Here is a 13430-nt window from a genome sequence, read left to right on the forward strand (position 1 = left end):
TCAGGCAAAAACTTTGGTTAATTATGGTTAAAGATTCTATGTTTACAGAAATAATGGACACTTAAATTTGGATCATGTTGTAACTCAAAAAGTATGTAAGCTAGCTTGATGCAACTATGTGTATGTGTATAGAGGGTCTTATGGGTAATATGTGCGTTATTTCAGTGAAGTCTGTCCTTTTGTCTATCCATTTTAAAAGTCTGGATCCTGCAATAACTGGAAAAAGCACTTACCTGGTAGGCTAGGTTGATAAAAGTCAGTATTTGGATGAGGGCCATGTGGGGAATATGCTTGTTAGTAAAGTTTTTAGGTCAGTCAAAAAATATGGTTCCTATGATTACAGAAGTATTGGAATACTTAAATTGTAGCCTGTGAAAAATAAAAAAGTACTTAAGTTGGGTTGATGAGACTTGGTATTTGGATATACATGTATTGGGAATATGCATGCTATGTGCTATGTCAGTTTTTTCATTCTGTCTGTAGTTCTGTCCATCTGAACTTCCTGATTAAGTTTATAAAACGCTGTAATTGAATTGAGGGCCATATGGATTATATGCACATTATTTCAGTTTGTTTTTGTCTAGCCAAAATTATGGTTGTTATGGTCACAGAATTAAGTGATAACTAAAATCTGAATCCCATGACAATTAAAAGAATTATAAAACTAGATTGATAAAACTTGGTACATGTATGCGGATAGAGGAACATATGGGGAATATACAATTTATTTCATAATTTATTTTTGCAAAAATCTTCATGCTGTCGGTCACAGCTAACAGTACATCAGCTTGACTAATGAAACTAAAGGAGATCCTGTTCTCACTCCCAACAACATAAACTCGGTAGGGGACTGCTGCTTAATGTCTGTGAAAAACCCTTTCTATTCAAAGTTTAATGTTTATGCTGTTCAGTCAATGTTATTATTTCTTTAATAAAGGTGTATCACTAAACGTTATTTTTTATTACTTTATAATGACATATTGTAACATTATTCAAGCATTTATTTATTGTACTGACTTAATAACATCAGGGGAAACCGTTAGGCATGTGGAGAGGACATCAATACAAAATCAAACGATGGTAAGAAGTGTTACTGAGTCAGAGATATACGCAGACATAAATGTATTTATGAGCTGTTGCATAGTGTAACTAGATACAGACTATAGATGGCTGCATGCTTGAATAACCTTACTATTACATTGTACAGTGAGCTGATAAGCCAGTCTCACTTGAGCCACCAACGTAGTAACATCATTAAAGAGTATAGCGCACATTTGTGTTTGTTATTAGACTATTCACATGAGTGAAAGAACAACTACGCATAACATCAAATATGAAACATGAGCTAACGACCAACTTGCTATTTAAGTTGAAGAATTTCATCAAACAATTGTATTACATAATTAAACTTTACACAATGTAGTTGACAACTAAAATGGCATATTAATGGCTTATACATGTAACGCAAATATTTTTTACAATAAATATTTTTTTTAAGTATTTATTTACTGATAACTTTACACATAAGCGATTTTATTTAATTCACGCTCAATACAATTTTAATTATAAAAAGTTGTCCTACAGGGCCCTTGCAGTTGCTTATGCGGGCAAAGAAAATCATTTAATAAGAAATAAAGTCGTTTTGAATGACATCTAAATAAAGCAACACTTAGTTAATAATATGCATTCACACTATTGAAAAATATGCTGTTGTATTTTAAGAGTGTGTTCTAATTCAAGATTTTTTATACTAGTGAGTTTGTATCCCTATGGAACATGTTTGCAGTGTTCATTTTTGTCATAATTGGCATAATTATATCAACGATACTATGCTGCTTAATTTATACTTCATTTGTGAACATTGGGATATGCCTTGATTTTAATACATTTTTATATTTCGGGAACCACCGTCGATATGCCCATTTTATTTTCACTTTAAGACAATCTTTTCGTGAATTGAAATTTAACTGCCAGTAATAAAATTTCTTGAGGGTAATATACCTGTCAACGTAACCTCTGACCTCATTAATAAACACACCCACCTAGCAATTATCGACGTGTTGTTGATGTTTACATTTCGTTGATGACCTAATACAACCGATGTTTACTTTGAATACTGTAAAGGTCTTATTAAACAACCCATAATTTTGATAATCGCGGCAATAAATGTAAGTGGTTACCTTAACGTTACCTGTAACACGTATATTCGCGACACGACCTACCTGGTGTCACTATATAGGTCACCGGAAACTGACTGATGTAGCAGCAATCCTGGAATTCCATTTAGAATGAGGAAGCAGGAATAATTTGTATCTACAAAGACATTGATACAGGTAAGTTAACTGACTTAACAATATCTTTATATTTTATAAAATTATGTATTCGACATTCCTTTCCACTTTTAATTACATTATGAATAATTATCGTTGATGCTTGCGTCAAAATTAATGTTTTTAAAATAAGTTTGAAATTTTAAATGTTCATATTCAATAATGTGAGAAGATTTGGTTTGTATGTTTGTTTGTTTTTTATTTAAAATGATATTCAGAGAATATTTGTTTGTGGGTATGTTAAATACATCTGTATTAAAATGGCTTCTGATGAAAATGATGAAGTTATATTAAAAATGCAATGCCTGTATCTTCAATGTTTTCATAGTTCAGTCATCAGAGACTGTTGGCAGTATATGTGCACTGATTTTGTTTGCCCAATTGGGAAAAGTACCTGTAGCAGCCAAATTGGGAAAATAAGCGCAAAAATCCTGACGTTGGTAAAATTAAGGTTGTGAAGTCTTACAATTGTGAAATTGGTATTACTGTACATGTATTTGATTTTTTGCTAACAAATACTTAAAAAATGATAAAAGTAAGTGTTGTCAAGTTGATGATATCATTTTTACTTAGGTTGAAGCCATACAGCTGCATAGGGAATATTACCAAATTTTGCATTTTATTTTCAAAAAAAAAATATATTTTTTTTTTTTTGAAAACCTTTAATTGGAATTTTTTTGAACAGCAATTGGGAATTTTTCATTTTTTCCCCAACGGGAAAGTGCTGTTTTCCAGTTCTTTATAAAGAAGGAAAAAATTAGCTTATGCGATTTTTGTTATTTGGATGAAATATATTTTTGATCTTTCTTATACACACCTAGTTTGACAATTTTCTGTAGAACCATCGCTACTTGATTGTTAAATAGCTTTTATAGATGGACCAAATTTCTTATTATTGATCTTTTTAAAATCAATCCCCTAATAGCTTCAATGTTTTCCTGATACAAATCATGTTTAGCACACAAACGTTTTTTTTGTTGTGTTCAATTCACACGTCACCTTCTGATATTTCATGTAATCAAAATTTTCTGTCTGCATAGGTTCTTTTTACTAAATCTTTTATACACATGTTTTTTTTCATTAATTCTGCGGAAGTGTGAGGTTCGACTTGCCCTCAAATCGGTGTAAACCCTAAATGCTTGACAGTTCAAAGGCTGTTATCTAAGTTGTAATCATTGTATGCTGATAGTTGGTGTTCTTTTATAAAAGTACATGTAGTAGATATTTATAGTTCCCGAATTTTTTTTCCTGATAGACTTACTGGAGTTGTATCATTTGCTATATTTGAGATTAACATCACATTATTTGTAATAAAGAAGTAATTCGAATTATTGATTTTAGATTGTACAAAGCTAAATTACTATGGTACAATCTGATTCACGAAAGAGGTTACCCTGCCCCTTTTCAGGCTCCCCCGACCCACAGGCTAGAAGTGTGATAGTGAAAAAAGGATGTTGGCGAAACTATTCACTAAGGACATTTGTTTTCAATCCATTTATTTGGTAGACAAAGATTTGAAAATTTGACAATTATGCATAATTTTTATGCCCCAGGTTCGAAAGATGGGCGGCATATTGTTTTTGGCCTGTCTGTCTGTCATTCATTCATTGTGTGTGTCCCAAAACTTTAATCTTCGTTAAAGTTTGGTCATAACTTTTTGAATATTGAAGATAGCAACTTGATATTTGACATGCATGTGTATCTCATGCAGCTGCACATTTTGAGTGGTGAAAGGTCAAGGTCATCCTTCAAGGTCAAAAGTAAAAAATACAATCCAAGGGAAGTAATAAGCTTTAAAAGGGAGATAATTTCTAAACCTGCCAAATGATATATTGAAATTTTACTTCAAAGCGGCGCAATAGGGGACATTGTGTTTCTGTAGCGGATCCGTGGTCTAGTGGTAACACACTGGCTTCTCAATCCAGAAATCGCTGGTTCGATCCCCCGCTGCACCTAACCTACTAACTCATCTTTTGCATGAGACGTTAAACCGAGGTGCAGTGTACTAGGTGCTATACACCGGGCACTAAAAGACCCAGGGTCACCTCTGGAACGGGGTGTCTCCTGTATCTTGCATTATCCCCTGTAACCAACTAACACGTCTTTCTGGGGGCGATGGCCATATGGGAGACAATCCCGGTGCACTCGATAAAAAAAACAACAACAAACAACCAGGACATTGTGTTTCTGACAAACAGTCATCTCTTGTTTATTTTATTAAACTACCAAGTGCACTTTCATCTCAATCTAAACAAAGACACTGATGTAGAAAGAGTATTTATAGATTCTTAAAAATGTAAACATATTTGAAAAAATTATTAGCTATTATTCAGCTCAAATTCATTTAAGACTCATGGTTTTAAAAAACTGTTATGTGGTTTTATAAATATTACTGATGCAGGTGAAACATAATTATGATTTCTACTGTCATGCATGTTTTGTTAAATAAATAATGACCTGTTAGCATGCATGTAGCTGTAGAGTATGTAGATTTCATTCATAATGATTTCACTACTATAATAGTTCCTTTTTTGCACTGAGTGAGTGAGTTCTCGTGTGTAACCAGAAACAGTTTAAACCATTTCAATTAATTTTTTGCATAATATATTGTTAATGGACATGTACTGTTCATATACAAAAAAATCTTCAATCAAACTTCTTTGATCATCTGTAAAAAAAGATCTATATCATATGTGACAATGTGAACAAAATGAGTAGTACTTTGTAAGTGTTACATAACGGTGATTGATTATTGCTAAATTATTGAGGTACCGTAACTTTTTGGTGAGATATTGGCTAAGGCTTATGTGTAAATACATGTAATATATTACCCAACATGCTATTTTATGGCTGTGTAAGTGAAATATTGCATGACTACTGGGAAATTGAAGGGAAAAGTAAGCGTTAACAGTTAAATGACGTCAGTGTTCAACAAAGGAACAGAATGAGTCTGAATTATTCCCTGCATACATGTATGCTATGTATGTTAAAATAAAGTTATGCAGGATTATAATTGCCTAATATTGATGATGGACAATGTCATGCATTTAAATCATAACAGTAATCACAATGAATGCACATTGTATTATTCATGGAAATACAAACATTTCTCTTAAGTGTATGACAAATATTTATTAATTTCCTGTCTGGTCTATTTTTAAATATTGGAAAATAATAAAATCTTTTTTTGAATAATAGCTCCTTGTGGGTATACCAATATTAATATGCCGTAATATATAAAGTAAATTTTTCATTTTTCAATACTTAAAGAGTTTATTTAAATGATTTTATCATCTATCAGGCAATTATGATTTTTAGCTTGATGAAAAATACCAGTAGTTACCTTTGTATCAAATAAAGTTAAGCTCTGATACTGTGATACATAACATGCATACCAATGGCTTTATAATACATATGACAAGAATACAAAGCCTTTCATCTTGAAATTCATATCAGGAAGTTTTTGACAGAGCTGCATGTGACTACATGTCTTATGTAAACATTACCTCTAGGCTAAATCAAAGTACTGGCAGTACTGGTGTGACGATGCTTTTGAAGAGGATGGATATAAAACATCAATTTAAGTTTATCTTTATCACCACATTTGTGTATGTTGATACGAACATTTGGGTACGATAAAAAATTTGGGTACGAAAATTTTGGGTACGAAAAAAAATTTGGTACGAAAAAAATTTGCGTACAAAACATTTTTGGTACGAAAAAAAGTTTAGGGGTACGGGGAAGTAGTACCCGTAGGTAACTTGACCCATTGAGCGAAACTGGGAGGCGGGTCACATTCTTGTTCATTAAGTATGGCAATACCTTCATGATGATTCTCGAAAGTAGGTATGAGCACATAGCCGGACCATGTGAGCTCAATCGTATGAGCACTTGACTATCTGAGTTCGCCCACGAACATATGAATAAGTTAACTAATAGCGAAATGACCTTATACATGTATATGCTGAAATCTAACAATCTAACGAAATATCAAACATGGTATGTACACTTAGGTGGTTGTGTAATTTCTGTTAGAATATCGTATTCAATATGTAAATTTTAAGTGATTGTGCCCGCACTTGAGTTTGTTGCCTTGTTTGAGTCTATACGCGCCTAGGCTGCACCCAGTGTGTGTATTTGTGTTTTTCCAAGGTAATGAGTTACCTCGACGACAGTTGGGACGAATTTTGAATGATAGCTGCAATTTCCAGCTATTTGTTTTGTACTGAAATACTTTTTAATTTTTTATATGGTCAAATGCTGCGGGGGGAAGGGGGGGATGAGATTATCCGGAAAAAAATACCTGTCCGGAATGGTGACCTTAAAACAGACAAAATATAACATTTCGCCGGGAGCGGGAATCGAAACGGTGTCATTAAGGTGAAAAAGCGCTAGCGGGACGGACAATTACGTAAAGAAATGTTGTTTTATCTATATATATCATAGCAGTGCAGCGTTTACAATTTGCAGGTTCGAAATTGTTCGCATTCTTTAGTTTTGTGATCACGTAAAAAGTTAATTTTACATGTTTTTATTCGCAATTTATTTACTAAATCAAGAACAAATATCAAACAAAATAGAGAAAATATATAGTTGTTTCATTGGTCCATAAAAATAAAATGGATGTAAAATTAAATGTACTTATTTGAAATTAACGTTCTGATACACTTATTGAATCTGTTTCCCCATGATATGCTGTTCTATTAATATTTACCTTTATCAACACGAACGACAACTCTGCTAGGAGAATGTTATCAATGAAAATCAACGAGTAATCTCCTACGCAGTGGCGAATGCCAAGGGAAGTAACTGAAAAATCGAGTTATCTCAATCGGACTGGCTCGGTCTTTTACATAGGTCGCCATTGTGAAGAATTTTTTTACTGGTTATCATACCTTAGACGGTGCTGTTCCAGCATCGTCAAAAAGTACTGTTTATCATAATTATAAAATGTCAGTTATAACCTGGTATTTTAACATGTGATGAATTTTTTATTTGCACTTGTTTGGGAGAAAATATTTGATAATGACAGGTATTCTTGCAAGTTACTGAATAATACATGTACTGGCCTTTGACCAATCACTCCAATCCTATTAGACTCTTAAAACATTATAATTATGTTTTTAAGTTAGAATTAGACATCACACTTAGAATGGACATTAATGTGGTGCACACTGTCACTTTCATATAAATCTGAATTTCATGTTGTTTATTTATGTTTGTTGTTTTCTGTTATATACTTAATTATAATACACACATTTGCATAACTTCTTAATTGAATTTGATCATTTTTACTGTCTTTAATGTACTAATGGTAGATGTCATTTCAATTTTTAGAGTTACAGTTTAAATCAATAGAAGTATAGTTGTGTGGTTAATGATGCAATTATATTATGCAGGAGTTTGTTTTACTTATAAGTCATGTAAAATCTTAAATACACCATTATTAAAGCATTTATGTAATTAATAAAACATTTCATGTTAAGGTTGATGTCTTATTCTAACTAATGATAATGAGGCATTCTTATTATCAATATTTTGCATTACAAACTCAATGAGTAGGATATTAATATTAGACTGCCTTGACGGGACTCTACAATATACAGCAAAAATATCCGATCAAATGATTTAATCTTTATCGTTGTGGACACGTGAAAATTTTTATATCAGCTTTACAAACTATATACAGCAAAAATATCCAATTAAACAATTTGATATTTATCGTTCTGGACTAGAGAAAATTTCAATATGAGCTTTACAAACTATATACAGCAAAAATATCCAATTAAACAATTATATTTTTATGTTCTGGACAAATAAAAAAACTATCAACTATCCCATCCCCAATTGACTATGCAGAACGTAAATATACCCACTGTTGATGTCCATAAGCATTTAGGTGTCTTTATTTCAAATGACTGTACCTGGCATGCGCATATGTCTTTCATAAAGGAAAAGGCTTGGACACGAATTTATATAATGCGTAAACTAAAAATAATGCTTGATAGAAAGACTCTCGAGAAAATATATGTATCGTTTATAAGACCAATCTTGGAATACTCAGATGCTTTATTCGATAATTGTACGCAATATGAAAAAAAAAGAACTTGACAAAATCCAAACCGATGCAGCGTGAATAGTATCTGGTTGCACATGTTTAGTCTCATTAGAAGATCTGTATAATGAGTTAGGATGGGAAACTATAAGTCAACGAAGACGCAAACATAAATTTATATTAATGTATAAAATGTACTCTGGCAATGTACCAAACTACTTACAATCCCTTTTATTCTCAACAGCTGGATCGCGTAGCAATTACTCATTAAGAAATGTGTCTAATCTCCAAACAATTCAAGCGCGAACATCACTGTATTCAAATTCGTTCTTACCATCTACTGTATCTGAATGGAAAAATAATTCCGATGACGTTAAGAACGCTGAATCGATCCATTCCTTCAAAAGGCTTATTAACACAGATCGACTGACTCCAAATCCATTATTTTCCTACGGTGAAAGACGCCCTCAAATGTTACACACGCGCTTAAGAAAAAAGTGTAGCGCCTTAAATGACCATCTCTACAGACGCAATATTATTTCCTCTCCGTTATGTACATGCGGACTTCATGAAACAACGTCGCATTACTTTCTTGAATACACACAGTATGAACATATTATTTGCGGTTAACTTATAAACTCAATATCAATGTATTCCCTCCCCTCTATTGAAACTATATTATATGGAGACACCACTAGTGACTACTTAATCAATACTAAAATAGCTGATGCAGTTCATAAATTTATTTCCATGAGTAAGTGATTTGATTCGTAATATGCTACAGAACGACTCTAAACCCAGCTAATTCTCCCCTTTCACACAAGCCTTTCAAAAGATCTTTCTTCCCAAACCTCTGCTACTTTCTCTCCTACATTGTTCACATGTCAATCCGTTATCTGTGTTGCACACTTGAAAATATTTATACTGAGTCTTTTTTTTACCATTATGTTATTATTGTTTTAATCATGTACATCCAATTATGTTCGCTTGACAACATGAAACTATTATTGTATTATGGGAGAAGAACTCTTTAAGACTTTGTCTTTCGTTCCTATCCTATTCGAACATGTACGTATTATAAACATTGTTGTAATTATATGTAAACAAAATAGCATTGTTTGAAATAAATATGTTTAAACTAGATAAAAAAAACAAAATCAGCTTTACAACACCATTATTATTGTTTGTTATACCAAAACAATGAAAGCTAGATAAAATGTCAGCATATTATTTATAGGTGCGTGTCAGTGCTATATTTAGTAACATTTGTTCACTATTGCTTTCCCAAGGCTGAGCTGTGATAGATGAGTCAGCAGTAGAGCAGGTGATGCTCAATTCATATGCAAATTAAAGGTGATAAGTTGACAAGGCCATGATAGTGAAATGCCCCATAGTGTATAATGGTCTCTATGACATAAAATCCAATTGTGTTAATGTTAGAGGTGTGAGTTAATGACAGGAATTCGTGTGAGCAGAAAAAGATTTTTTCTGAAATTAAAAATTATATTTGAGAAGTTTTATTATCTTAACTTTCTATTTAGTAAATGTTGTGTTTTGATTTTGTAATTTTATTAAACAAAAATACTAATCACTTGTCTATTTTAAGAACTTAAAATAAATATTTTACATAATTAATTCAAAATTAACCTCATGATGCTTTTTTGAATAAGTCCCAGTATGTGTGTACCTTTAAATGATGAGTAACATCCTTAAGTGGCTAATCTGATTAATTTCTTGTCAATGAGTAAGAATTATTTTTTATTACAATATAGGTTTTCAGACTGAACACTCAATTCTGACTTCAACGCCAGAGATACAACAATTATATAGTGTAACAAATTAATTTGAGTAAAAATGTGCCCTGTGGAAGAAGGTTAGTATATTTTTTTAATAGTAAGTGTACATGACTGTAATGTAGAGATTGTGAGATGGCATGGATTGGATCTCTTTACAAACTAATTTGGACCGTGCTGTGTGAAAAGGGGGTTTAATGCATTGCGTAAAGTGTCGTCTCCCACACAAGCCTCTGAAGTCTGCACAGGCTTATCAGGGAAGACACTGTCAGCTTTTATTGTATTTTTTGTCTAAAGATAGTCTCTTTTTAGAAAAAATTAAATTAAGGCGTAAGTGTTGTCCCTGATTAGCCTGTGCTGACTGCACAGGCTAATCTGGGACATCACTTTACGCAATGCTTTAAACCCCCTTTTGACAGAGGAATGCTCATTTGTTTTCAGCTTTCTGTATGGATTTGGTCTGGAAATTTTACCATTAATTAATTTTCTTAATTTCGTTGGAAATTGTACTAATGTAGTCCTTAAATTTGTAATGCCAGAGTAACATGTTAAGTTTAAACCTATCGATTTTACCAATAAGTTGCATAGCCATAACTTTTGGCTTTTAAAGACACTCATGAGTTTGCATCTTGTGTAATGATAGGGTTTTAATTGTGTAGTTGGAAATATATTGAGAATAATCCCATGGAGGCAATGGAACCCTGTAACTGGCTCATCAATTTGAATTAATTTTAGTCGCATTCTGAGAAAACTGGGCATTATGTATGTGCGTAAAGTGTCATCCCAGATTAGCCTGTGCAGTCCGCACAGGCTAATCAGGGATGACACTTTCCGCCTAAATTGGATTTTTGCTAAGAAGAGACTTCATTTAAATGAAAAATATCATAAAAGCGGAAAGTGTCGTCCCTGACTAGCCTGTAAGAACTGCTTAGGCTAATCTGGGATGACATTTTACGCACATGCATTATGTCCAGTTTTCTCAGAACACAACTCATTTGATGATGAGCTCTAAAGCATTTATACAAAAGTATGTGAAGCCATCATTTGAAGTTAATTAAGATTTACCAGCAATTTTTTTTTTAATCACTGCCAATTGTGTTTTTTTACTGGCTTATGTAGGCAATAGTGGCTTTTAGATCTTTGACAGCCACTTCCAGAACATGCATTATAATGAAGGGACACAACTGAGCTGTTTTCCTGATATTCAAACAGAGTTCCCTCCCTTAAATTTCCTGGCCATGCATGTTGAATAATATTGCGTTAAGTCTGAAGCTTAAATCAATACATGGGAGACTGTTTGTGGTTGTGTCTGGTAATTATTGATGAATACAGTCTGAAAACGTAAATGCCCACTATTTACCAATGCACAGGAATTTCTCTTGATAGTTATTGGATTTTGAAATCGTTTTGGATTGTTTCTTGGAAATCAGATATAGTGCTGATATAAATACTGTCTTCTTGTTACAATTGTTTCTGAGGAATCTAGTGGATAATTTTAACACATCTCTCCTTTGACTCTTGCTATAATGCAAACTTAGAAGTTTGATGTTTGTGATTTTCTTGTTTGTGGACTACAATTTTATGTGTATCAACATTTTTATAAAAACATGTGACAAGCTGCAATGTTTGACAAGACAATTGGTGTTTGTTTAATGGCACTTTAAGGGTATTCTATGTGCATGTGTATGTATCTGTGTGAGTGAGGATTGAAATACCTGATGTCAACAGAAATCAATAAGTTATTTAAAGATCTCGTCGCAAGTGTGTTGTCATTAATTTTTAATGTTACAAAGCGATTTGATGCACAAGGTTAAAACGTCAAGTATACATATATACAAAATCTTTGTTTTTAGAGCCAGTCAAATTGCATGATGGCAAGGGTGATTAAAATAATTTAAATGAAGATTTAATTGATATATGGTAAAAGTTTTATTTCTTATTAAACATAATCAATTGAATACTAATCATGATTAATTCATGAAACTCAATTCATAATTGAGTAGATCGAGTCACAGAAATGAGCTTGTATATAAGCTAAATATATTCAAATAAAAAGTCATCAATATTGGATACTTGCTCGATATATTTAAAGAAATAAATCATTGATGCCATCCAGTCACAAAATCAGCAAGTACATTGTCACCATTCAATCAAACAGGTAAGAAAATACACTTGTACCATGGAGTCATAGAAACAAGCAAGTACATTGGAACAATCCAGTAAAACAAACAAGCAAATATTATATTATATATTGGCACCATCAGTCTTAGACGCAAGCAAATACATTGGTACCATCTAGTCATAGAAGCAAATAAATACATTGGCACCATTCAGTCATAGAAACTAGCAAATACGTTGGTACCATCTAGTCATATTAGCAAGCGAATGCGTTGGTACCATTAAGTCATAGAATCAAAAATATGCATTGTCACCATAATCGGTGAAAGAAGCAAACAAATACATACTGTTACCATCCAATCATAGAAGCAAGCAAATAGATTGGCACCATTCAGTCATAGAAACTAGCAAATACATTGGTACCATCTAGTCATATTAGCAAGCGAATGCGTTGGTACCATTAAGTCATAGAATCAAAAATATGCATTGTCACCATAATCAGTGAAAGAAGCAAACAAATACATACTGTTACCATCCAATCATAGAAGCAAGCAAATAGATTGGCACCATTCAGTCATAGAAGCAAGCAAATACATTGGCACCATGTGGTCAGTCATAGAAACAAGCAAATACATTGGCGCAAATCAGTCATAGAAACAAGCAAATACAAATTTACATTGGCACCATGCAGTCATAGCAGCAAGGATAGACATTGGCACCATCAAGTCATAGAAACAAGCAAATACAATATCACTTTCCAGTAATATAAGCTAGCAAATACAATGGCACTAACAAGTTATATAAACATGCAAATACATTGGCATTATATAGTCAAATAAGCAAGCAAATAGCATGGCACCATTCAGTCATATAAGCAAGCAAATACATCTGAGCCATTCAATCATAGAAACAAGGAAATACATTTGCACCATTTATTCATATAAGCATGCAAAAACATTGGCACCATTCGGTCATAGAACAAAGTAATACCATGGGGACCATCTAGTAATATAACCAAGCAAATACATTGTCACCATCTAGTCATAGCAACAAACAAACATTGTACCATCTAGTCATAGAAGTAAGCGGCACCATACAGTCCTACAAACAAGCAAATACATTGCCATCATCTAG

At 32.8% G+C, this 13430-nt stretch overlaps 1 protein-coding gene and 1 long non-coding RNA gene across 3 annotated transcripts in view; one reads left to right on the top strand and one right to left on the bottom strand.

The window, feature by feature from the left end:
- LOC127833954 (uncharacterized) overlaps positions 1-13430 on the bottom strand; it is a 387168-nt gene that overhangs the window by 32256 nt on the left and 341482 nt on the right. The gene's annotated exons all lie outside the window — the stretch shown is intronic.
- Positions 2020-13430, top strand: part of LOC127833929 (guanine nucleotide exchange factor DBS-like) — a 97472-nt gene continuing 86061 nt past the window's right edge. Inside the window, exon 1 of one of the 2 annotated variants that reach the window (XR_008027687.1) lies at positions 2020-2333. The gene's annotated coding sequence lies outside the window, so the exon portion shown is untranslated. Of the gene's footprint in view, positions 2334-10143; positions 10259-13430 lie in introns of those variants that run through there. The other variant, XR_008027686.1, reaches the window with a different exon arrangement.

Source organism: Dreissena polymorpha, chromosome 6 (assembly GCF_020536995.1).
Source record: "Dreissena polymorpha isolate Duluth1 chromosome 6, UMN_Dpol_1.0, whole genome shotgun sequence".
Taxonomy (NCBI): Eukaryota; Metazoa; Mollusca; class Bivalvia; order Myida; family Dreissenidae; genus Dreissena; species Dreissena polymorpha.